Source organism: Anabrus simplex, chromosome 11 (assembly GCF_040414725.1).
Source record: "Anabrus simplex isolate iqAnaSimp1 chromosome 11, ASM4041472v1, whole genome shotgun sequence".
NCBI lineage: Eukaryota > Metazoa > Arthropoda > Insecta > Orthoptera > Tettigoniidae > Anabrus > Anabrus simplex.
The window spans coordinates 79,430,786-79,456,831 of record NC_090275.1 but is presented as its reverse complement, the minus strand read 5'-3'; the positions used below and the strand labels follow the sequence as shown (position 1 = coordinate 79,456,831).

At 40.0% G+C, this 26,046-nt stretch overlaps 1 protein-coding gene across 1 annotated transcript in view; it reads right to left on the bottom strand.

Moving 5' to 3' along the window:
- LOC136883048 (serine/threonine/tyrosine-interacting protein) overlaps positions 1-26,046 on the bottom strand; it is a 72,221-nt gene that overhangs the window by 1,150 nt on the left and 45,025 nt on the right. The gene's annotated exons all lie outside the window — the stretch shown is intronic.

Genomic DNA, 26,046 nt, shown 5'->3' with positions numbered 1-26,046 from the left:
TGGGCGCTCGACAGGCTACTGATGACCCCTAGATGGGTCGAAACTGGTACCGTATAATTTTGTAATCTTGTGAATATATTGTATTGAAAAGGTGGAAACATTTAAGTTATTATTATTATTATTATTATTACTTAGGCTACTGTGAGTCAGATCACTGCCCAGTTGAATGTTGAGAGTCAGGAACCCATTTCTACCAGGACTGTAAGGAGGCGACTGCACCGCATCGGCTTCACCAGCGGACGACTGACTCGTGTCCTTTTGCTGACACCTAGACACAGAGCTCAAAGATGTGCATGGGCCCACGAGTATCAGCAATGGACCTAGGAACAGTGGCAGTATGTAGTATGGTTCAATGAATCCCGGTTCCAACTGTATCGAGTTGATGGGCGCGTGAGAGTGTGGCGTAAGCCCCATGAAGCTATGGATCCTGCGTGTCAACAAGGTTGTGTCCAGGCGGGAGGTGGCTCAGTTCTGGTCTATGCGGTATTCACAGGGTCGCAATTAGGCTCCATTGTCCGGCTGCAGGGAGCGCTGACAGGTGCACATTATGTGGCATTCTTTTAGACCATCTGCATCCCTTTCTGGCCCTAGAGTACCCTGATGGAGATGCCATGTTTCAACAGGACAATGTGCCATGTCACTGCTCTGTGGTGGCACACAGGTGGTTGGAGGAGCATTCCAGTGAAGTTACCACCATGGATTGCCCTGAAGATGCCCCGATCTTAATCCAATCGAGCACTTATGGGATGCTGTCGATGCTGGTGTACGCTCCATGAACCCCGCACCAACTACACAAGACCAATCGTGGGTAGCAGTGCAAGATGTGTGGGTCCAGATCCCTCCAGAATGATTCCAATACCTTACAGAGTCGATGCCTTGCCGTATTGCTGCCATTTTAAGGGCTCGCAGATGAGCAACTCGTTATTAACATCACATTCAGTGTCTTCCCACGATTTTTGGCCACTCAGTGTAAATCATGAATTCTGACTACAGCAATTCTGAAACACATTATCTAAAATCTGTAAATACAATGCAATCTGCTTTTAAAAAACTTTCACGAACTTCAACAGCATGAAGCAGGAATCAACAGACCACCTAAAGAAATCCATTCAAAATGGTAGTAATTTGCTCTGAAGATGTAGAACTTGCAGAAGGGAAGCTACTTGAATCTTGTCTCAACTGGCCATGATCCTGACATAATGTTACATATCCCTGAATTATTTCAGGAAATCTTCCCCCATTGTCTGTTAGCCTGATGCAGTGCAGTGGCTTGTGTGTCTCAAGTGATCCTAACAACAATGCTGGTAGGAGCTTTGGCCCCTGACAGGGTCACACAACCCAGTAGGCTCGACGGTGAGGGTTCAAGCTAAGTGGCAGACCAAAGTATGCTTGGATGCTTAGGTGGCAGCACTATCACGAAGATCAGATGTTGTAAGTTAATAACCCGTGTATCCTTATTTTGCTAAAGAAACTGAAGTGAAACGGAACTGGGGGCAACAAAACCTGTCAAATACTTCGACAATGACCTGCGCAAAATGAAAAATATGAACTTTTGAGTTAAAGCAGCAAACCGAAGCAAGTGGAAAAGTAGAATCAAGAATACCAACTTGATATTCTTGGTCTATATGAAGATATGTGGGAGGATTTTGAGGAGATCATAATATAGAATGGGAACACCTTTATTTACTTTTTTATTTATTTTTTTATTTATTTAGGACAGTTAGGAGATGATGCAAAATGAAAAAACAGAGATGCTATTCTATTAAACAAGAATAACAGCCAAGAGGATCTGTCATGCTCACCATGCATCACCTTGTAATCTACAGGTCTACGGGCTGAGCAGTGGCTACCTGGTAGGCCAAGGCTTGCCAGGTCAGTGGCACTACGGGTTTTTTGTTATTCTATTAAACAGAATGTCAAAGAAAAGTCTAATATAATGGAATCTTGTCTCAGATAGACTGATGACTGCTCAATTTAAAACCCAAATTTGGAATGAAAATATAATTTTGTTACGCATCAACAGTTGTAAGAAAAAAGGAGAATTCTATCATATAATAATAATAATAATAATAATAATAATAATAATAATAATAATAATAATAATAATAATAACAATAATAATAATAATAATAATAATAATAATAATAATAATAATAATAATAATTCAACTTCGCTAATCGGCCATCTAGGGACCACAACAGGTCTCGCTTTACATTCTGGCATTTGCTCATTTTTCGCTTGATCCGCACTGTCTTCATTAGCTCACTGTGTTTAGCACGACTTTCTTCTGTCCATTTCGCACCAGTTGCCAGTTTTTCATCCTGAGAAGTCCCAAAAGACTTGATGGCTGATCTGAAAAGATTTTGGTCTTGTGCATTTTCTGCTTGTATGCCCAGTTCTTTAAGATTTTTCTTGACATTAACATACAATGGCATTGCCATTTTTGGTTTTGAGTCAAATATACTTAAGATATGTTTCGTCCATTGAGAGTCGATCATCCATCGTACAGGATCTTTACTTATGTTTGGCAAGGACTTTCTCGCTCGACCTTGGCCACCGATGACAGGCCGCTACCAAACGCTGGCACGTGCGGTTTCCGGCACTTCTGCAGTTGCTGAGAGCTGAGCTCTGAGACAGTAGGCTGTTCAATGAAGCTACTGCGTACTGTATGTCGTATTGTATAGTGTTTTATTGTGATTGTGTATAGTGCTGTAATGTATGTGCATTATTCGTTACGTGAACGTGCATATCTGCACAATACTTACATTAAGTGCAGAAAATAGTGCGCTAGGACAAGACAAAAGTTTTGAGTGAAATTTCCAGGGAGACCCATTTCTATCAACTGGACAATAAAACAACAGGTCAAGAGATTCAAACGTACAGTTTCAGTAAACAATAAAAATAGACGTAAGAGTCGTTGTCTCCTTACTGAAGCGTGTTTGGTACGAGGATCATAAGAAAAATCTGTGGCCCCCTCGTAGCCGAGATTTAATGGCATGTGATTTTTATTTGTGGGGAAGGTTAAAAAATTTAGTTTATGGGAACAACCCTCACACTAAACTTAAAAACAACAGAAGAGCTGCAAGTGCATCCATTAGTGCTGAAGAACTTGGTAGAGTAACCGAAAAGTTCATGAGGAGATGCCAATTGTGTTTGGCAGCGCATGGGGAACATTTTCAGCATAAACTGTAAAAATGGTGAGTAAAATACATGGTAAATGCATAATAATGATTTTGAGCACCGTATTCTGCCGTACATTCACACGCGCGGTAGCCGGCAACTGAAGCGTCACTGGCGGCCAAGGTCGAGCGAGAAAGTCCTTGCCAAGCATAAATAAAGACCCTGTATGTGACCGTAGAAGCGAACTTTGCCTTTACGCATTGTGTCCGTGAAATAATAATAATAACAATAATAATAATAATAATAATAATATTAATAATAATAATAATAATCTTTATCATCATTGTATGGTCTACGTTTTGCTGGTTAAACACCAAATGTGACACCAGAGATCTTTTACATGCCAACATCATACAACAAGGAATATTGACTGGACTTTTGTTTTTTACCTCCCTTTAAAAATCCAACCACCTTGCCGGATTTGAATCCACAATTCTTGGGATCCGGAGGCCAACATTTGTCCACTGAAGTGCAGAAGGAGCTACCAGTTAAATGAAAGAATGAGACATGAAGAAAAGGGATAGTGGCAGTGATGAATTTTGTTTTAAGAGGAAGTCCAACGGGGCAACCATCCCCTATTAACATTAATCAGAAATGAAAATGGAAGAGGTCCGACACTTCAAAGAATTTACGATCTTTGAAGCCATTTCTTTTCAGTTCCGACTCGGTTAATTTATTACTGTTAGGTTCTTCAGTCTGTTGAAACTAATGTATGAACAGATAAATTTTGACTACCTGAAAAAGAAAACATAACAGAATTATACCTGAAAAAGAAATAATTAAAAATAGAATGACATTTTGTTCTTGAAAGAACATCAGATTCTATCAAATCACACTCAAACATGTGTAGAAATATATAAACGCTTTTGTTTAAATTATTTTTAACAATCTGCTTTACGTCACATCGACACAGGTAAGTCTCATGCCGACGATTGAAAAGGAAAAGGCTGGGAGTAGGAAAGAAGCAGCCATGGTTTTAATGAAGGTACAGCCCCAGCATTTGCCTGATGTGAAAATGGAAAATGCAAGCTCACAGCTGCGCACCCCTAACTGCATGGTCAACACGCCCAGTAAATAATTTATAAACATTCATGTTTAAATTCTGTTTAAATAAGCTATGAATGCAAATATAGGACCAAACAATGAGGCATTAGAACATGCAACAGGGAAACAAGGATAAGACAAGATAAATAATAGATATTAGGGAGAGATTCAACAACTTTTGTGTCAGGCATGACATCATGAGTAACTGGAAGGGCACTTTCCTCCCAAAAGGTGTCATAAAATAAAGGACGATTATAATTTAATTGTAACTGAATTTAAACTTAAAATTCTCGCAGCATCCAAGAAGTCTGCAATAAGAAAGTAGTAGTTCAATGTATAAGAGTTGAGGAAAGGCGACAAATGACGAGAATTCAGGTTGGAGTTGATAAACCGCTTTTAAGGTCTGCCAGATCTCAGTGGAAAAATATCCATAGAAACAATAAGGGAGAAAACTAAAAACATATATATGCAAACTGGTGAGAAATAAGAGTGGAAGCCTGAAGAAACAAGGGAATTAATTGAAAAACAAAAGAAGTAAAAGCTGAAGTAAACTTGACCAAAGTAAGACAGCAGAGATGAGAGGCTCAAGGAAAATATTCAAGAACACACTCATGAGCAAATAAATTAGAGATGTTTAGGTAGTAGCATGTATTACCCCCTTTCACCTTGATGATGGCAGCGATGTTTATATACAAAAAGAAAATACACCTTAACGAAAAGCTATACCAGAATCACTTAGAAGTAGCTAAAAACCTTTCCAAACCACAATGGGATTTCTTTCAAACAATGGTCAACCAAAAGCTAGAAAATATTCTGAAACATAAACAACTTTTAGATAATAAATTGCAAAGACTAAAAAATGCAGCCCACAGTCGAAAACACACTGTCAAAGTACAACATTCCGACACAGACACCATACTTAATTTCCACCCACCTATCATTAACTGATGTAACACTAAATGAAGAAGAAACCAAAATGTTGCGTAGGAACCCAAATCGCAACTGGCCAAATGCGTCCCATCTTAACAACATCATTACAACAGTAACAGAACCAGAATTAGCAATTACCAAACTTCCTAGTGATCAACAAGATGAGGTTAGGTTTGAAGTTAGAAACAAATTAAATAATATTATTAAACTACATAATACCAATTCTCAAACTAATCAGGCCAACACCATTAATTTAGTTTCAAAAAAAGAAAAAAGAAAATTAAAGAAAACAACTTTATTGTAACGAAAGCCGACAAAGGCAACATAACTGTCATCATCAATATAGAGGAATACATCAATAAAACAAACACATTTTTTTCCAACAAGACTTTCACCATTATCAAAAAAGATCCTACAACTAGAATTCAAAAACACTTAAAACAATTGCTTAAAAGTCTAACTTTCCTCATAAATGACAAAGAAGCCACTAAACTAATCAATATGAATCCAGAACTCCCCAAAGCTAGAGCACAACCCAAGATCCACAAAACTGATGTCCCCATGAGACCTATCATTCATTAATTATAGACCGAGCCCCTTATATAAAATGAATGAATGAATTCACTTCTCTCCCAGTCACGGATGACCACCAACTGGGGAGAGAGTATTTGTTTATTGTTATCTAAAACATTACATGTAGTTAAATTTGAACGTACTCCAAACAAACCAATAACCGAAAGCAAGATACAAAAAATCCAAAGATATTCAAATTCGTTAACAGTTATATAATGTTAGTATATGTTGCATACCCCATACATACTATACATCCTTATAAAAACAGCGAACACACCCCTCCCCCACCAAGTCAGGGACAACCGCCCACCGGGGAGGGGGAGAAGGTCCGCCGGCCGCGACCATTGCACTCACATGCAATCAGAATGATTAATTACGGTAAATCAAATATATTCAACTCCACGCGGCCGATTGGAAACAAAGAACAGACATCCCCCTCCCCCAGTCACGGATGGCCACCAACCCAGGGAAGAGACCGTTCAATCATTGCATCCATCGCTATAAAATGTCACTGGTTCTGTTCAATTTCGAAATGCAACTCACTTGTAACTGATACCACATTCAATTATAGTTTACTACCACAGACATATTCTTTAATAGTTACTTAAATATATCTTTGAAAGTATACAACCTTATCCTTATGAGGTATTTCCTGGATTTTAACTAAGTTGCACAATCCAGGATAGCTCTTACATGTAATTATCTCTGTTTTCTTTACATTTTCCCCCCAAATACCTCTAATAATATTAAACAATTTTGTTATTTTTCCCAGTTTCTTTCATTTTCTGTTTAATAGCCTTGAAAGTGTGTAAAGTTCATGTTCATTTAGGATTTTATCCAACTCTTTCCTTTCTATATATTTCTCTCTAATATTTCTTGCTTTTTTACAGTCCATAATCGAATGTGCCACTCCCATATTTGAATTACATAAAATACATTTATTTTTGTCATTTTTTTCTCTTAAAGCTTTATTTTTATACACTCCCATCAACCACCAGATTATTCCTCTCATTTCCCTTTTTGTTAACATTTGTGCCCTTATAGCTTTACACCCCTTTTACAAACCATTATTCTGGTTTTCTGTGGGTTAACCTTTACATTCCACTCTTTACAGTAGTTCTCTACCTCATTAATACTATTTTGCATCTTGTTGGGTATTAATGCAAGTAGAATGATATCGTCCGCAAAGATTAGGCCTGGAATATCTTGATACTCGAGACATGGATAAGCTCCTTTCTCAAATTCTTTCGAGTGGAAAATATCGTTAATAAACAATAAAAATAATATGGGGGACAGTTTACACCCTTGTTTAAGACCCACATTAGAAGTTATCTCTCCCACTACTAAACCATTTTTAACTTTGACAGTACATTTAAATTCCGAATATATGTTATCAATTGCTCTTATAATTTTAGCTGATACTCCGATCTGCCCCAACTTGTGGATGACAGTTCTTCTAATCACCGAATCAAACGCTTTTTCTAAATAGATTACAGTAATGTACAACTTGCCTCTTTTCTTAATATATTTATCTATTATTGTTTCAACTACCATTCTATTGTCACTTGCCCTCATTACCTTACTGAATCCTGCTTGTAATCTCGACAGGATCTAGTACTCCTCCGCCCAATTCATTAATCTTTTTGCCAATATCCCTGTGTATATCTTACCTAAAGAATCTAGCAACGTAATCCCTCTATAATTACTTGGGTTAGATCTATCTCCACGTTTCTTGTATACAGGACAGATGATTCCTTCTTGCCATGATTTAGGGAATCTTGCTCTCTCGAAGATCTTGTTAAATATTTTAACTATACTTGCTAGGATAAAGCTGTTTTTGCCTGCTTCCTTCCAGAATTCATTGTTTATACCTGAAATTGCTCCTGATTTCCCCTTCCTCCCTTCCTCTAATATTTCCTTTACTTCATCAGCTGAAATTTCCTTATCTAAATCAGGCAGGGTGCACTCCAATCCTCTCGAGACTCATCTTCTGTACATCCTGTTTCCAACCATCTTCACCACTTAATAGTTTACTGAAGTATTCTATCCATTCTCTATGACTTACATTTACCTGAGTTATATTTTTTTTTTATCTTTACAAATTTGATTTATTCTATGCCATACTTTCTTAACATCATTATTCAGAGCATCTCTGTTTAACTCTCTTGGTGCCAGGCGGTAGTGCGAGCATCCGCCCTTTAAATTGCCAGAGCCGATCTGGTCGGCCGTTAACAACCAGTCGGAAGTTGCCGGAGCCGATTACATCGGCCGGCTCAAAATTCTGTGATATACGTAATTTTGAGGCAACCTATAGTGACGTGCATACTTTTGTTACAACCTGTAGTAAAGGGGCTGCACGTTTTTGTGTGCCTGGCCTTGCTTTGGCAGTTCTAAGAGGGTGTTATACCTTTCACAAGAGTCGTTTCCTGTGTTTACAAATACCGCTAACCGGTCAGTAAGAGATTGCTCCTTGCAGTGGGTGGATTTGTGACAGGAAAATGGCATGTTGTTCAACTGATAATTTTTCAGCAGGTATTGATGAAAATAAATTAATGTAGTATTTAGAACAGTGCGAAGTTAACGCTGATGATTTATCGGATAGCGATAGGGAATTTAGTTCAGAGAGTAGCGACGAAATTATACCGGACACGTCCGTGGAATCACCGCAGCTAAAGAAGAGATGTTTAATTGTGTCTAACAGCACTAAAGCTACTCTGAATATGGCGATAGATGAAACTAGTGATAACGAATATGATGATGATGATGTCTCTGGAGAACATTTTGTGGAAATTTGTCCCAATGAAGTCGACAACATTCCTCAACCTCTTGTCTCCTTGAAGGACCTAAACATGCCCTACCGTCTGATTCTCCGCCCATATTACACTTCAGTTTACTTTTCACTTACTCTCTGCTAAACCTTACAGTCACATATAGTTCTCTATCATTACCTAAATGCCGGTCTCCGCGGGCCAAGTGTAGTGTGCCTGCCTCTCACCCGGAGGTCATGGGTTCGATTCCCGCCCAGGTCAAGAATTTTCGCCTGGTCCTGAGGGTTGGTTCGAGGTTCACTCAATCTAAGTGACCCTAAGTGATTGCAATTGAGGAGATATCTGGGGGTGAGAGGGCGACTCTGGTCTGGAAAACCAAGAATAATTACTGAGAGGATCCGTCTCACTGACCATGATTCACCTCGTAAACTGCAGGTACCGAACTGAGCAGCGGTCGCTTAGTAGGTCAAAGCAAATCACGGTTTTAGTGCCATACATTTCTTAATTTTGTAAATTCTGTTGTATTGTAAAATTATTTTTCTAATATATACTACAACCAAAAACGAGAAACTACTTTTTCTGAAAACAAAAACTGTAATATCAACTACTATTTTTTACTTATTTAATAATTCAGAATTATTTTAATACTGTGTTGTCCGCACGTAGAAAATTTATTGTCAGTATTTGCCAAATCGATATATACAAGCGAATTTTATCCGTGAGTAAAATTGTCTTGTTTTTACTAGTGACATATGTTTGAATTTTTATATTTTACGTTTTTATTTTTCTCGTTCAAATTAGTTATTCTATAGAATTGTATTTAGAAATATATTATACATAATTACGTTTATTCTTTTGTATCGTAAATTATTTTTTCAAAGTAGATATTGAGAGAGAAATTGCGAAAATATTTTTCTCTTCCTAAAAATAAACATTTTCGACAACTATAAATCAACAATAAAATGGTTTTTGACTCTTTATATCACCCCAAACCAGTTTCTTATTCTACGTAGTCAATATGTAGAAAATTTCATGCCAGTATTTGCTATACACCGGTAGATATACGCGAATTTTAAAATACATGTATTTCCACTGAAAACGGCCTGGCACTTTACAGTAGTAGAGTGGAGGCGGAGCTCTGGCCTCTTCCAGCTGATGGGGAGCGGCCGACCAGATCGGCTCTTTGCTCCAAGAGGGTGAAGTTGTCAGTATGTTTCTTCTGCCTGAAATCTTTAGTTCTTACCAATAATTCTTTGTACTCTTTTCTTTTGCTACAGAATGCAGTTCTTGGTTCATGCCCGCCTATTTTTCTGAATGTGTCTAGTGCTTTCATTACTTCTGCTTTTTTTGCGTCTGCATTCTTCATTGTACCACCCACTATTTCTTTGTGTTCTTACCTCCCGAGCCCGCATCTTATGTCCTGCCATCAGCATTGTTTTTTCTATTAGCTTTATTGCCTCTTCTATTTTATTTTCTACCATCGTGGTCTTAATTCCTGTCTTAATAATTTCAAAGGACCTCCCTTTGAAATATTCTTTGAATTCTGTGCTACTAAGGTCTTCTCTCCATATACATTTTGTCACTGATCTCCCTTTAATATTACTTTGATAATTCCCCCCACTATTCTCATAATTTATAATTATGGGTAAGTGATGCGATTCTCCCCAACCCTTAACATTTATCCTCTTAATGAGTGGTAATGCCTCCTTAGAACATAATACTAGATCAATTGCACTACCACCCGTTTCTGTTATGAATGTTAAATTACCCCTTTCATCTCCTGGCCACCACCCATTTAAAATATAAGATTTCTTCAGTTCCACATAATTCTAATCGTTTTTCGCCATAGTTATTGCAACCTTTATCTTGACTAGTTCTTTTTCCAATTATTATTTCCTCAGCCTCTTTACAATAAACTGGTTTTAAGTCTGCAATCCTCGCATTGAAGCCCCACATTATTACAATACCTATGTCCTCATGTATATTCTTTAATCTGTTTACTTCTAATGCTAACTCTGTGAAGAATTCCTTGTTTGCCAATGTTGAGCCCTCAGGAGGATTGTATACAAAACCGAGACATAGATTAACATCCCTGTTCTGTTTTACCCTTGTTTTCACCCAAAGTATTTCTTCTATATCTGATTCTATTATTTCAATTTTCTCCTTCCCTTATCAAGGTTAGTATACCAGCAGGATATCTACCTTTATGAGCATTCCTGCCCCTTGACTGGCTATACGTTCTAAAACTTTTAATATGTACTTTATATCTCGGTGCTATCCAACTCTCAAAAAAGGTAATGATATGCATTTCTGTCATTAACAATTTCACCTGTTAATTTCCTAACTTGTTCAAAAAACCTTAAATGTTGACCATACCAATTTTCCATTCTAGCTATTTCTTATTTTTACCCTCAGACAAGTTACTTGTCTTACTTCTAGTTATTCTCTTTTTCTCCAGTTCTAGAATACTACCCTCTGGTGAACTAATTTCTTTGTCTAAATTGTCTTTCTGTCCTTTGCCCTTTTTGACCCAGAAGACTATTACACTCAAGGATTTACCTTTCCCAGCCAAAGTCTTGGTTCTGTCATCCGATGGGCTACTGCTCCCTGGATTCGTGTCGAATCGACAGTCAGCTGGTTGTCCATCCCCCTCTATTATGTGTTCATCACTCTGCAGTCTTCTGTAGAGCATGAAGGTCGCCGTTGTCATCAGATTGTACATTGTCAGCCACGGTACAGGCAGCTGACTGGCACATTCCTAGCTCTACAGACAGTTGCATTTCCTGGTGCGATGAACTAAACTGTCTATCCATTTCCCGTAGCTGTGCAATTGACCAAATACGCGATCAATTACTGTCACCTACTATAAAATGTTTGCCTCTTATGTATGCTTTTAGTCCATAGTTCCTAGCTTTTACTAAATGAAATCGCAAGAGACACTGTTCCATGACTGTCTCTTTATCCATATCTCTTCTCACCCAAATCCTTCCTCCTTTTAAGTTCTTCCCACTGAGGATAATTTTGTTCGCCTTCAGAGCCGAAATCAACTTAACTTTAACCCTTTGCAGTCCAATATTCTGTCACATGTTCCAACAGTCTGGTCCAAATTAATTTTGCACATTTTTACCTAGTGAGATTTAACTCAGAACTTTTATTAGTAACTATAATTATATTATTATGATTATTACCATAGGAATTAGTTTCCATAATAATTTTCGTCATCAGTGCAGAAGTGAAAAATAACATAAAAACTGAAGTGGAGTGATGCAACTAGGAGGCACCTGCGGTCTTCTAGTTTTCCGACCTGATAAATAACGTAGTCTAGGAGACTAATTATCATGAAATGTTACATTCCGGCAAACACTACTGTCGTTTTCATTCCAATTTTTATGTGCGGAAGTATTTTCAGCATCACTGTTACTCAAAATATCAACACTGACCTGAGAAGCGCCGTCATTGCGGTGTGCTGTATCCCCTCCTCCGCCCCTGACCATTACCTTTCCGCATCTTCTTGCTTTTGTAGCAGCCACTGGAAATTCCTCTTCTGAATTTTCAGAAACAGCATATGATGGCCCGGGATCATTCCGTTCTTTTTTTTACACAGAGATCATGTCGATGAAGTTTTACTTGCAATGCCGGAGTCCACTACACCTTCATCATCACTTGACAGTTCTCTAAACTCTTCGTCTAATTCAAATAAATAATCATCGTAACAACTATCTAAATAAACTTGCATACGTATTTCTTCTTCATTCATATTTGCCGCTTTTATATCGTAAATTCAACTGAGACAATTCGCATTCACAGATAAACATGCCTAGTACAACACGTGTGTAGCACTACTCAATGTAAACACAGCTGACAGGTCGCGGGTAAACATGACGATACACGGCTACATATATCTCGTATTATTTCCATGGAGATAAGAGAACGGCTTCCTGTGTGCAAAAAAATTTGCTCTAGAAACTCCAGGGATATCGATCAACCTCAATGAGGTCAATTTCAATAAATAACCTCTCAAGTAGAATGAAACATAATGTCCAGGTGACTTCGACGTTGGACCAATTACAATAAGCCATGATGTCGAGCTCACCTCGACGCTGGACCGGAGAAGGTTAATGGGTCTTTTCCCTTTGACTCTCCCCAGTCTATAAATTTCATCAATATCTTCTTTACAATTTATCTTTATGTGATTATTTATAATATCCAACACTTTACTTGTTAGATCACTCGAATCCTCCTTTTCGTTCTCTGGAATGCTGTATAAGAAATTATTTTTCCTCTTTGCGTCCTGGATAGTCATTTTCTGTTGCCACTTTAATTTTTCCATTTCCTCTTCAATCACCTTCATTTTCGACTTCAATAATTCAATTTTCCTGGAGTTTTCCACCACCTTTTCTGTCACAATTCTTATCTCTTCTTTTATACAGTCTTTCATTTCTGTCATATCATTTCTCAACTGTCCGACTCGTTGGCTGAACGGTCAGCGTACTCGCCTTCAGTTCAGAGAGTCCCGGGTTCGATTCCCGGCCGGGTCAGGGATTTTAACCTTAATTGGTTAATTCCAATGGCACGGGGGCTGGGTGTATGTGCTGTCCTCAGCATCATTCATCCTCATCACGACGCGCAGGTCACCTACGGGTGTCAAATAGAAAGACCTGCACCTGGCGAGCCGAACCCGTCCTGGGATATCCCGGCACTAAAAGCCATACGACATTTCATTTTTCATTTCATTTCTCAACTTGTGAATTAGCTCTCTCGTTTGCTCAATCTGGCAAGCATCTCTGACTATTTCCCTAATCTTTTCTATGTCCTCCCAGCTCAATGATCCCATTGGGCCAGGGTTCACTTCTACGCCTCCTATTATCAGACGAATTGCCACTACCGCTGCCACCATCATAGTTACCTCGAACCCAGATGGTCGTAGGCGCACCTTCCCACTTGCCATACACACACACACTTCACTCGCCCGTGCCATCGCCCTATGGCTGCGCGATACTGCTCTAACGCAATATTCATTCTTCTCACTCAGCACTCACTGAACAATACAACCTCTCGCTTCACTAGCTTGATTACAACTGTGGAGCCCTTTATATAAAACCTCACAGTATATACAACACTTTTTAAAGAAAAATTACAAGTTTCTAGCCAACAAATCCAGTAAGAACACAATAGAATTAGTCAAAAATCTTAAAAATTTTGAAGTTCAACTTAACCATACAATCCACTCTTTTGATATTAAAAACATGTATCCAACTATCCCATTAAAAGAAACCATGGACATAATAGACAACAATTTCAGAAAGTATAGTCAATTATGGGGCTGACCCGATGTGACCACATAAGGAACACGGACGTCCGGCAAAGGTTTGGTGTCGCGCCCATCATAGACAAAGTGAGGGAAGCCCGTCTCCGCTGGTACGGGCACGTCATGAGAAAACAGGACGACTCAGTTGTCAAAACAGCGCTCCACATCAACTCAGAGGGAACAAGACCACGAGGAAGACCGGCAAAGAGATGGACTGACAACATCAGGGCAGACATGCACAGTGTTGGCTTAACACCAGAAGATGTCAACGACAGACAGAAATGGAGGAGATGTAGCAAAGGAGCAGACCCTGCAAGTCGGGATTAATGCTAAGAAAGAGAGAGTAAATTATGCATACAAGAGATTCAGGAATTTATGTCCATTCTGAAAATGGTTCAAAATAACAACTACTTCAGTTTTAATAATGCCATTTAACAATAGAATGGTTTGGCCATGGGATAGCCAGTTTCAGGGATATTGGCAGAAATTTATTTAGATAATTTAGAATACACAAAGATCTTAAACAAACCCGAATTTAATAATATCTGCTACTGAGCTCGCTATGTGGATGATGTTCTGGCTATATTAAATCAAGACTTTGGAAATGCGGCCAATACTCTATCCAGTATAAACGCCCTACACCCTCACATTAATTTTACACTGAAATCTGAATCCCAACAAAATCTAAATTATTTAGATTTAAGTATTACTAGACATCCCAACCGACTATCTTATCGTATCTTTAGAAAACCAACTCAAACAGTTAGTACAATCCAAAATGATTCTCTATCCCCAATCCCATAAAAAAGCAGCAGACTATAGTATGGTATTCATCATCCCCCTATCTAAAAGAGACCTTCAAAATGAACTAAATGTTATACGATCAATAGCTAATTCAAACGGTTATAATGCACAATTTATCAATAAAATCATCAACACAACTAAAAGACATCAACTTTCCACTTTAAACAGAGAATCAGTAGACCAAAAAAAAAATTCCTCCTTCAATTTCAATAATATACACATATATCAAATTACTAATATTTTCAAGAAGCATAACCAACAAATAGCTTTTAAAACAAATAATAACAATTTAACAATTTCTTTAACATACGTACTGTCAATTAAACTAATAAGTTTCCTCAATTAGGTGTCTACAAACTACAATGTAATAGCTGTGTAAGTACATATATTGGGCAAACAGGACGTAATTTTTCAATAAGATGCATGGAATATGGAACATGCATGATACAATTCGTTTTTCTACCATGGCACAGCACATGACAGGCTCAAAACATAATTTTACATCAATTGACCAAGATCTAAGCACTTTAAAAGTAGATAAGAAGGGCACCATGCTCAATATATTGGAGAATTGTTACAATCATTTAGAACAATACTTTAACCCTAAATATAATATTAATGAAATTAATGAAAAATCTAATATTCTATTCAATATTATCATTCCTATATACACAAAGGAACGGAAAAAAGACACGTTAAGTCCACCAATCAGTTCAAATCTACCTACTCGCCCACCACCCACCCCTCCTCACACATCCCTCCTCCACTCCCTGCCATTATAAGCTATACTCCTGCTCCCTCTCAACAATCAGTCTGGTGTTGGTATCCGTACCAAGTGCACGTAACTTACAAACAACATAGGGGTGAGTCTCATATAGCCATACATATTTATCTTTATCTTCTTGCTTCCCTTACATTCTCAATTATTTACTTTAAATTATTTTCTTTTCAAACATTCACCTCCAAATAAATTAAACAATAGATCACTACATTGATAAGGATTGATGACTGATTAATGTTTGTTGTTTAAACGGGCCTAACATCGAGGTCATCGGCCCCTAATGGTACGAAATGAGATGACAAATTGAAAGTCCAAAATCCTCCACTGACCAGAATTCAAAGCGTGAGGACGAAGAATGAGTGGATGGATTGATAGGAAGTTAAAACGATCAGTGGATCCGACCCACAGTGCCTCACGTGCACAGAAGCTGGCACAAAACAATAGTAGTACGAACCAAGGGACTGCTTCTTATAGCACGATGCTGAATCGATTAGAATAAACTCGTTCTCGAAACGGGTCCAAAATCCAGGTCATCGGCCCTCATAATGGTATTTATTGCTAGAAAAGTAGAACCATGGTATTTCCCATGTTGCAGTATTAATCAAGAGTAGCGAAGACTCGCGGTATTCCATACATTATGGTACGACTCGCAGGTAATGAAATTCGCACATGTATTACAGACCTAATGTGTTTCGCATATTGCGGTGCCTTTGACAGACAACACAAACCTATGGTGTTCATCACCTAAGTGTACTAACCACAGGGACTTGTACTATCCCGTGGTGTTCCTCATATAGGGGGTACTAATCATAGGCAAGCCAGAACCATGGGTTCCTTCATCCCATGGTGTCGCTCATATAGTGCTACTAATCACAGGTACTGTAAAAGCCGTCGTTTCCATGTTTGCTACTAATAACAAAACTATCTGGTATCCAACATAGTGGTACTACGCACAAGTAAAGGCGACCCATGGTGTTCCCCGCGTGGTGGTACTAATCACAAATAGTTTCATGGTTCTAATTTGAACATCCCTTGGTCACCCCTTTTAGTCACCTCTTACGACAGGCAGAGGATACCGTGGGTGTATTCTTCGTTTGTGACCCCCACCCACAGGGAGTAGATAAAGATAAAAAAGAAGAAGAGAAAGTAGCGATCCGTCACTTCGAAAAATGAAGTAATGGACAAAGAAAGGCAAGAGCCACGAAGGGTGTGAAAACGAAAGACTCCCAAGGCCTCGAATATTCTAATACCGCAGGGGTCGGAAAAGAACAAGGGTTGACCAAGGGAGGTCGGACAGAACAGACGAAAGTGAGGAGCCTGGCACAAGTAAGTGGAAGCAATACCAGGACTCAGCTACGGGCCCCGTGGTCGCCAACCCACACTCCCAAGTTGAGAGCCCCTTGGGCCCCTTTTAGTCGCCTCTTACGACAGGCAGGGGATACCGTGGATGTATTCTTCATCTGCGTCCCCCACCCACAGGGGGTAGTGTGTTTGGTCCGCGAGAGGTATTTTATTTCCCTCAAGTCTGCCGGCAAGCCGGTTAGAACCCCGCTGAGAGATCAATCCAGCATAGTAGGTTCGTGGCATTGATAAGGAAAAACCATTCAAAGTACGAATGATCCCCTTAAAGCTACATAAGTCTTGACCCATATTACTATTGAACAAACATGAATATCAGGAGAGTTGTTCATCTACACAGAAAAGGATACCAACTCCCAGATCAACTCAAAAACAATCGCTGCTGTAGAAATGACAAAATAGTTCACCATCAACCACAACACTCTTGATGTGTTATTTAGTTTAAATTGTGGATATGTTATTCGGACTTCATCAATGGTTTAAATTATATCAGTGTTTACACAGAAAAGGATACCAACTCCCAGATCACCTCAAAAACAATGGCTGCTGTAGAAACGACACAATAGTTCGCTATCAACCACAACATTTTTGATGTGTTATTTAGTTTAAAGTGTAGATATGTTATTCAGACTTCATCAATGGTTTAAATCAAGACTATAAATTGTGTCATATCAGTGTTTATATCATTATTGGTTTTATGTGTGCTTATGTCTTCCAATTGGAGCATGGCTGAAGATGACCCAATATATATGGGGTCGAAACAAGTCCCATGCCCGAGTGCACCAACCTCGGTAAAGAGAATACTGCGGTAAACTTCACAATTTTACCAGGGTAAAGTCGTATTTCTGTTGCACCAAGCTCGGTTTCGAGTTTACCGACATTTTACCGCGGTATAATGTTTACCGCCCGTGAGCGAGCGGTTAACTAAGAAAACCGCGGTAAAGTTGTATTTGTGCTGTGTGGTTAAAGCTTCCAAGATGGAGCTTAACAACTATAGGTTATATCTCCAGTATCTTAATCAGTTTGAAAGAAATTAAGGGAGTATTATAGAAGAGAGACGCGATTTATTTGAAGAATTAAGTGATGTTTCGTTCCAGAGAAGATTTAGATTGCGTAAGGAAACAGTGAATTACATTTTAGATTTAAATGGTGAACAATTGGAATGCCCGACTGGGAGAAACTGTCCTATATCGCCTAGAAATCGTCTTTTAATAGCGCTGCGGTTCTATGCAACTGGAACATTTCAAGGAGTGATCGGTGACGTCTGTGATGTTGGCAGAACAACTGTATGCCGCATAATACACAAGGTTTCTGATCTCCTTGCGTCGTTATCGCCACAGTTCATTCAACTTCCACTTACGCAGCGGGAACAAAGAGAGGTTATGGAAGGGTTTCATACAATAGCTGGGTTCCCTGGTGTGTTGGGTGCGCTGGACTGCACTCATGTGCGAATACAGTCTCCCGGAGGTGAAAATGGGGAGGTATTTAGAAATAGGAAAGGTTATTTCTCGCTAAACGTGCAAACTGTGAGCGATTCGAACCTCACGGTAGCCTACGAGATATTGTAGCAAGATGGCCAGGGTCGACTCATGATAGCACAATATTTCACAATTCTCGGCTGAGAGCGCGTCTCGGGACGAGAGAATTAGCTAATGGCTATCTTTTGGGTGATGGAGGTTACCCATCTAAATCCTTCCTCCTTACACCTGTTCAGAATCCCACCTCCCCAGCAGAACAACGATATAACAGCCCATATTGCCACAAGGAATGTTGTCGAGAGACAATATTGTGTGTGGAAAAGGAGGTCCCCTTCCATGTCTTTAGGACTTCGATATAACATTCAAAACATGTCGAACATTATTTTCCATTTTAAGAAGTCGATAACTTGCTTGCGCTGTCACAAAATGTAAACAAGAGGGACAAGTGACTGTCGAAACGATCACTGCCGGCTGGATAAACATAAGGCAAGTGACTATCGAAATGATCACTGCTTCCTGAATACTACTTCGAATTTCTTCCGAGGGGAATAATAGCGAGAAAATCAAGCGTCAAAAAACCGGGGTAACGAAACCGGGCGGTAGTAATGGTGCACTGCTTTTACGACAATACCACGGTAAAAGTTTTACCACGGTTTCGTAAATTCTGATAATTACCGAGCTTGGTGCACTCGGGCACCAGTGTTATAAGACAATATACAAACTAATAGTATTGAATACGCGGACCCTTCCTACCCTTTGATAGTAAGGCATGGACTCCACAAAACACCGGAAGCATTGGGGAGCCATATTGATCCATGATCGCTGTACAGTCTTCCACAATCCACAAAGACTGGTTGGAGCAGGGTCCAAGCATGCACATTCCTCTCGACAGCATCCCAGATGTGCTCAATGGGATTGAGATCAGACCAAGCAAGCATCTTCACATCTGTACTGTGCTCATCAAACCAGTCAGCCACATTTCGAGAGCGATGTGCTGGAGCATTATCTTGCTGTACGTACAAGTCATCTGCAGGATGCTGGAGGCAAACTAAGGGGAGAACATGATTTGCCTGCAGGTTCCTGTAAATGTTCCCTGGTGAAGGACATTGTCAGATGTATTAGTGTTTCTATTACATCCCACATGAACAGTCCCCATACAAGGATACCACCACCACTGGCCTGCTGGCAAGAGGGATCCACTGCCTCATGTGTTTGACGACGCACTTGTACCTGACCATCGGTGTGTATCAACTGGTACCTTGACTAATCTGTCCAGGTGACCTTTTCCCAAAAATTGAGTGTCTAATGGTGGTGTTCCTTTGCCCATGTCAGTCACTGTGCCTTGCGATGGACACTGATCAGAGGTACCGTCGTGGGATGCTTGTTTTTGTACTCCATGGAGAGGAGATTGTTCTGGATGGTATGGTTGCTCACACGTCATTATCTAGCATTAAACTGAAAAGTGATCTGCTGCAATGGGGCCTATCCATCTACTCTTACAATTCAAGCTAGCTAACGGCGACTCCTGTCATCAACACGTCGTAACCACAACAGTTCACCCTGGCAGCAGTGGTTTTGCCCAAATCCACATACTTGTGGTACACTCTTGATACAGTGGCCCTTGGAAAGCCCAGTGCCTGCACGACTTCAGAGATGGAGTGGTCAGTATGTCTGACGTTGACTATCTGGTCGAGATCAAACGCACCAAGGTCTCACGTCTTACCCACCCTGTAATCAACTGTTAATCATACAGCCCAGATAACGTCTGACGTCCTTGCTGTTACATGCTACACCCTCCTATTATATTTGCTGGGCCGAGCACAGTGCCATTTTCTCACTATGGCAGCTATAATTCAATTCCTCATGGGTGTAGATAAAACAGTGAAAAGGTGTGTAACGAGAGGTGAAGATCAAACAAAAACTGCAGATGAGCTGAGAAGAGAGATGATGAAACACAACCTTTTGTCAATACATGAAAGTTGTTCAGAAATGCTTTCAGAAAGAGCAAACCAGTGACAAACAAGAGAAAATGCTGTTAACCCAAGAAGAGCATTTAAAAAGACAGTGTGAATATATTTCTGAGATGCAGAACAATAATAGAAGACAAGAATGGCCACAAGAAAGCATGAATAAATAAACAGGAATAGAAGAGGAAGATCCAAGAATAAAACTTGATCTACCAATACGATCAGAAGCGAGACTTGCACGGAGACCAAAAATGGGAATGCACCAGGCACTGATAATATATATCCAGAATTACTCAAAGCAGATGAGGAGACCATACCATTAACCTGCTTATGTCACTGTTCAAAAAAGAGGAGGAAAGAAGAGGAGCAGTCTTCAGAATGGAAGGAAGGCTTTATTGTCAAGGTTCCCAAGAAAGGTAATGCTACAGTATGTAGAAATTAGCAAGGAATTACCTTTCTTAGCACCCGAAGTAAAATTCTTTTGAGAATAATTTTAAACAGGGTGAAAGATGTTGTTTGAGCAATACCTTAATGCATTAGATTGTAATGGCAAACTGAGGACCACAATGGATGATTCACAGATGCCCCATGTTCCAGTGGGAAAAAGAGGAACTGAGAATTTCAAGAAATAATGCAATTTTATCCTTATTTATAGCCCACCTAGTGGCCATGATTGTCAGACGTCAAGTCTTTATAGTCCAACACCATGATTAGCTGGTTTCAGTTCCACTGGTGTAAAAAAGTTTCACTCACAGAATGTTGGCTGGCAGGATAGGAGAGGTGGTGCTATACAATTTGCGTGCCATAAGCCTGGGTGCAATTCAAAACCTTTCCACAGTGCTCATACCAAGTGAGGGTATAGTATCCTGTTGATCGTGATTCGTCTGCTCGACCCCTCTCCCTATGTCATGATTACCATCTTAATCATCACACACACACACACACACACACACACACACACACACACACACACACACACACACACACACACACACACACACACACACACACACACACACACACACACACACACACACACACACACACACACACACACACACACACACACACACACACACACACACACACACACACACACACACACACACACACACACACATATTCAGGTCACCCATGGGCATCAAAACACTTGATTTATCATAAAACAAAAGAACTTTCCACTTGCAGCTTTCACCAATGTTTCTTTAGGATATTACACCACATTATTTTATTCACTATGCATTATCAAAGTTATAAGTACAGCAGAAGTCCGTTATAGTGAGAATTCGTAACACCAAAAAATTTACTTGCTATAGCTGATTGTTGTTATTTCTGACTTTTCATAGAAATCGGGGGGAAAACACCACACACATTAAAATTGGTATTAAACGGCAATCAGTTTGGAAATCTGTAAAAACGCAAGTTTTGAACATACTATGGGTTATTCGTTAGTTATTTTTCTAATTCCAAGACAACGTGAATACAACGTTTCAGTTTCCTTATTCGAACAGTATCACTTAAACTAACTTAACCTTATATGTAGGCCTAACTTGAAAACATATTTCAAGCGCCAGTAGAGAAATGATAACCTTTTTGTTCTAAATTTACATGCGAAGAGTGTTTCTGAAATTTAACCAGATGCAAGAAAATACAGCGGGGTCCTTATTAAGGCAATTTCTGGCTTGGCACATTGTAAATCCCAGAAGTCCTGGTTCACATTCTATTAAATCTATATAAAGCCAATGGCCGTAGCCGTGTTGAAACATCAAATCCGGTGAGATCCCCGCAGTTAAGCAACATTGGGCGTGGTCAAGATTTAGATGGGTTGCCATGCGCTGTTGGTGGGGGGTAAGGAAATGGAGGAGTGGAAAGGAACTGGCTCAGGCACACCTCTACGGAGGTTCGGACCTGCCTTCGGGCAGAATACACCCTTACCTTTACATCTATATAAAAATACCTCACTTATTGTTTGTCCAACCCTTGTCCCGTTTCCCTACGGGGTCGGGTATGAGGTGAGATGAATTTGTCGTGGCGGTTTTTTTATGACCGGATGCCCTTCCTGACGTCAACCTCATCAGAGGAGTTAATGAGAGATGAAATGAATGACGTGATATATGATAGTAGGGAGAGGGTGAAACCCGGTGCCGGCACATAGCCTACTCCTGTCGAATAGCACCAAGGGGTCTGCTCAAGGCTTAACGTCCCCATCCGACGGACGAATCACCATCAACAGCGTCATATGCCCTCACTCCATATGAGCACTGCGAAGAGGTTTGGAATTTAATCCAGGCTTTTGGCACGCAATCTAGTGATTAGAAATTGTATACCACCACCTCCCCTACCCTGCCGGCCAACATTCTGATGGTGAAAATTTTTTCGACCAACGGGACTCGAACCGGCTAACCTCGGTGTTAGACCGTTTTTAGACTTCAGCGCCTTAACGATCATGGCCACCAGGCGGGCTAAAAATACCTCACTTATTGCGTCACACATTTTCACCATTACCACTTAGTGTGATCACATTTTTCCTAGCCCTGAAAATGTTCATTGTCAACCCCTGTGAAAGGAATGTTATTTCCAATACAGATTAGAGCCCTCCCCTCATGGTCTGAAGCTAAAGCAGTATTCATACATAAGCCTGGAAGGGCAAATTATGCCCAAACCAAAGCATACAGACCATTATGTTTAACTTCCTTCATTCTGAAAGCAATGGAGAAAATTCTGGATAAATATATCAGAAGAACGGTGCAACTGAACTCAAAGTCACATGAAAAACAGTTTGCATATCGACCTGGCAGATCCACTGAAGTAGCACTCCACCAGTTGTTTTGTAAACTAGAGGAAAGCCTAGAATATAAAGAAACTGCACTGGCAGTACTTCTAGATATAGAAGGAGCCTTCAGCAATACAACATATGATTCTATGATCAAAGCATTGGAAAAGAGCAAGGTGAGAAAAACCATCGTCAAATGGATTAAATTCATGTTAGAAGGAAGATAAAAAGTAACCCTCTTTGAAGAAACGCTGATGGTTAGGGCCAACTGAAGCTGTGCTCAGGGAGGAGTTCTTTCTCCTCTGCTGTGGAACCTCGTGGTGAACAAAATCATAGCTATCCTCAACGAACAAGGTTTTTATACGCAAGGATAGGCAGATGACCAAGGATTGCGATATGAGGTAAGGTGATGGGTGTAATACAGGACCTCATACAAAGATCACTTAACCTTGTGGAGAACTGGTGTCGGGAAGAACAACTATCCGACAACCCGGAACAAGATAACTGGTACCTCTTACAAGAAGGAAACAATTAGAGGGAAAGAGATCACTGAAGCTCTTTGGGCAAGGTGTATATATAAGGACTTGCTGTATGCATGTAAAAGAGCTGTCGGGAAGACATGGGGCCTAACACCATCAATTGTAATGTGGATATATACAATGATCATTAGACCGTTGATGGCCTATGCTGCAATCATCTGGTGGCAGAAAGTAAGCCAAGGAAAGGTCAGTAGTAGACTGGATAGCCTACAGAAAATGGCATGCATAGCCATAACTGGGGCTATGAGAACTACGCCGACACAAGCCTTGAATACTTTACTAGACCTCCCATCACTACACAATTTCATAAAAGGACAGGCTAGAATGAGTTCATATAGACTGGCACAATCAGACTGCTGGAATGCACAAAGGCCGGCCCCGTGGTGTAGGGGTAGCATGCCTGCCTCTTACCCGGAGGCCCTGGGTTTGATTCCCGGCCAGGTCAGGGATTTTTACCTGGACCTGAGGGCTGGTTCAATGTCCACTCAGCCTACATGATTAGAATAGAGGAGCTATCTGCTGGTGAGATAGTGGCCCCGGTCTAGAAAGCCAAGAATAACAGCCGAGAGGATTCTTTGTGCTGACCACACGACACCTCGTAATCTGCAGGCCTTTGGGCTAGGTAGCGGTCGCTTGGTAGGCCAAGGCCCTTCAAGGGCTGTAGTGCCATGGGGTTTGGTTTGGTTTTGGAATGCATAAAGACCCAATCTAGGACACTGTAAAATTAGCAGAGTAATAACAGAGGAAGTTCTACACACGTTTTCTGATCGTATGATACCAAAGTACAACTTTGGAAAACCGTTTGAGACCCAGATAATAAAAAAAGAAGACTGGGATATCAACAAATGAAATACTGAAAAAGAAAATATAGTGCAGTGGACTGATGACTCAATGACTGGGGTTGGCAAGGAGGGATCAACTGGGGAAGACCTGAGAGATCAATCCAGATATGCCTGGGCAAACACACCACAGTCTTTCGAGCGGAAGTGGTAGCTATCACAACATGTCTTGAAGAAAATCTGAAAATGAACTATAGGAATAAGAACATTTTCATTTTTATGGACAGCCAAGCGGCTATTAAGGCACTAAAAGCAGTCCGGATAATATCCAGATGTGTCTGGTATTGTCATTCACTTCTTCTGAAGCTCTCAAAGTACAACATTGTCAAAATAATATGGGTACCAGGGCATGCAGGTATAGAAGGAAATGAAAAGGCAGATAAACTGGCCAGGAAAGGGGCAGAAACACATTTTATAGGCCCAGAACCTGTATGCTGAATTTCCTATGGACAAGCCCGACGCTACATAGGAAAATGGGTACAAAAAAAAACAAACGGAGAACTGGAAAAATACTCCATGATGCAGGCGTGCAAAGGAACTGATAAAAGGAGCAAACAAGAAGCATACTAAAGAACTGTTGAAACTCAGCAGAGAACATATAAGATGGGTAGTAGGACTGTTGACAGGACACTGCCATCTCAAAAAACACCTACATAGAATTGGAGTAATAAGAGACAATATATGTCGGAAATGCAATGAAGCAGAGGAATCAGCTGAACACATACTTTTCGAATGTGAGGCGCTGGGTAGAATCAGACTCTCCACTCTAGGACTACCAGGTGAAGAGAGAGAGAAAGTCCAAGACACCCAATAAGAACAACCTGCAGCTTTGTGAAGGGAGCAGGTATATCTAGGTGGAAATGAAGGAAAAACATGGTAGCAAAAGATCTTAGAGGTCGACGCTAATTAGGAACTAATATTTAGAGGCCCCATGGAGAAAAGAGAAAAGAAGAACAACAATATTATTACATTTATGATCTTATTGGTCTCATTCAATCGATATCATAACCCCTAAACAAAAATGGTAAATGGCCTAGAATTCCTTAACTTTACAGCGTAAATTACTCCTTTGGAAAGCAAGCTGCTAGCCTCAAGAAAGTTCAATTTTGTTCTCTGGTTTTCATGGAATAACTCAGTAAGCCAGTTTGTGCTTGTATTTCGGATTCCATTCGGAAGTTAGAAATGTATTCCGTGTTGAGTGATACAGCGAAGGTAGTGAATATTTGTCGCGTGATAGCCTACCTACGGATTAGGAACATAATCGTGTGAAACTAACTAGCATGGTGCATATTTGTCCTGTGGTATCCCAGTTATGGATACTGAAAAAATTGTGAAATTGCTTACAAATGAAGACAAAATTAAAATCCAGGAAGTGGACAAGTATACGCATCTTTCAACGGTGGCGCATATGTCGACACTCGCACTTATGAGTTCCAACTCAAGTCGATCGAAGTGCTGTTGCATTCAAGATGACTGTCAAAGTAATTCTCTCACACATGGCCAAGTTTAACCTCCAAATAATTACTGGCCGAAGAGTGTTATCGGAAAATAATGTTTAATAATCCACTGGTCCAAAATATAAGGCTTCAGCTGACATTTACATGAGAAAGAGTGTGAACTACAATAATGCGCTGATACTTATGTGGACTCCAGTGCAAATGTCTTTATATTTGTTGTCTGGTATTTTACACTCCTTCTAATAC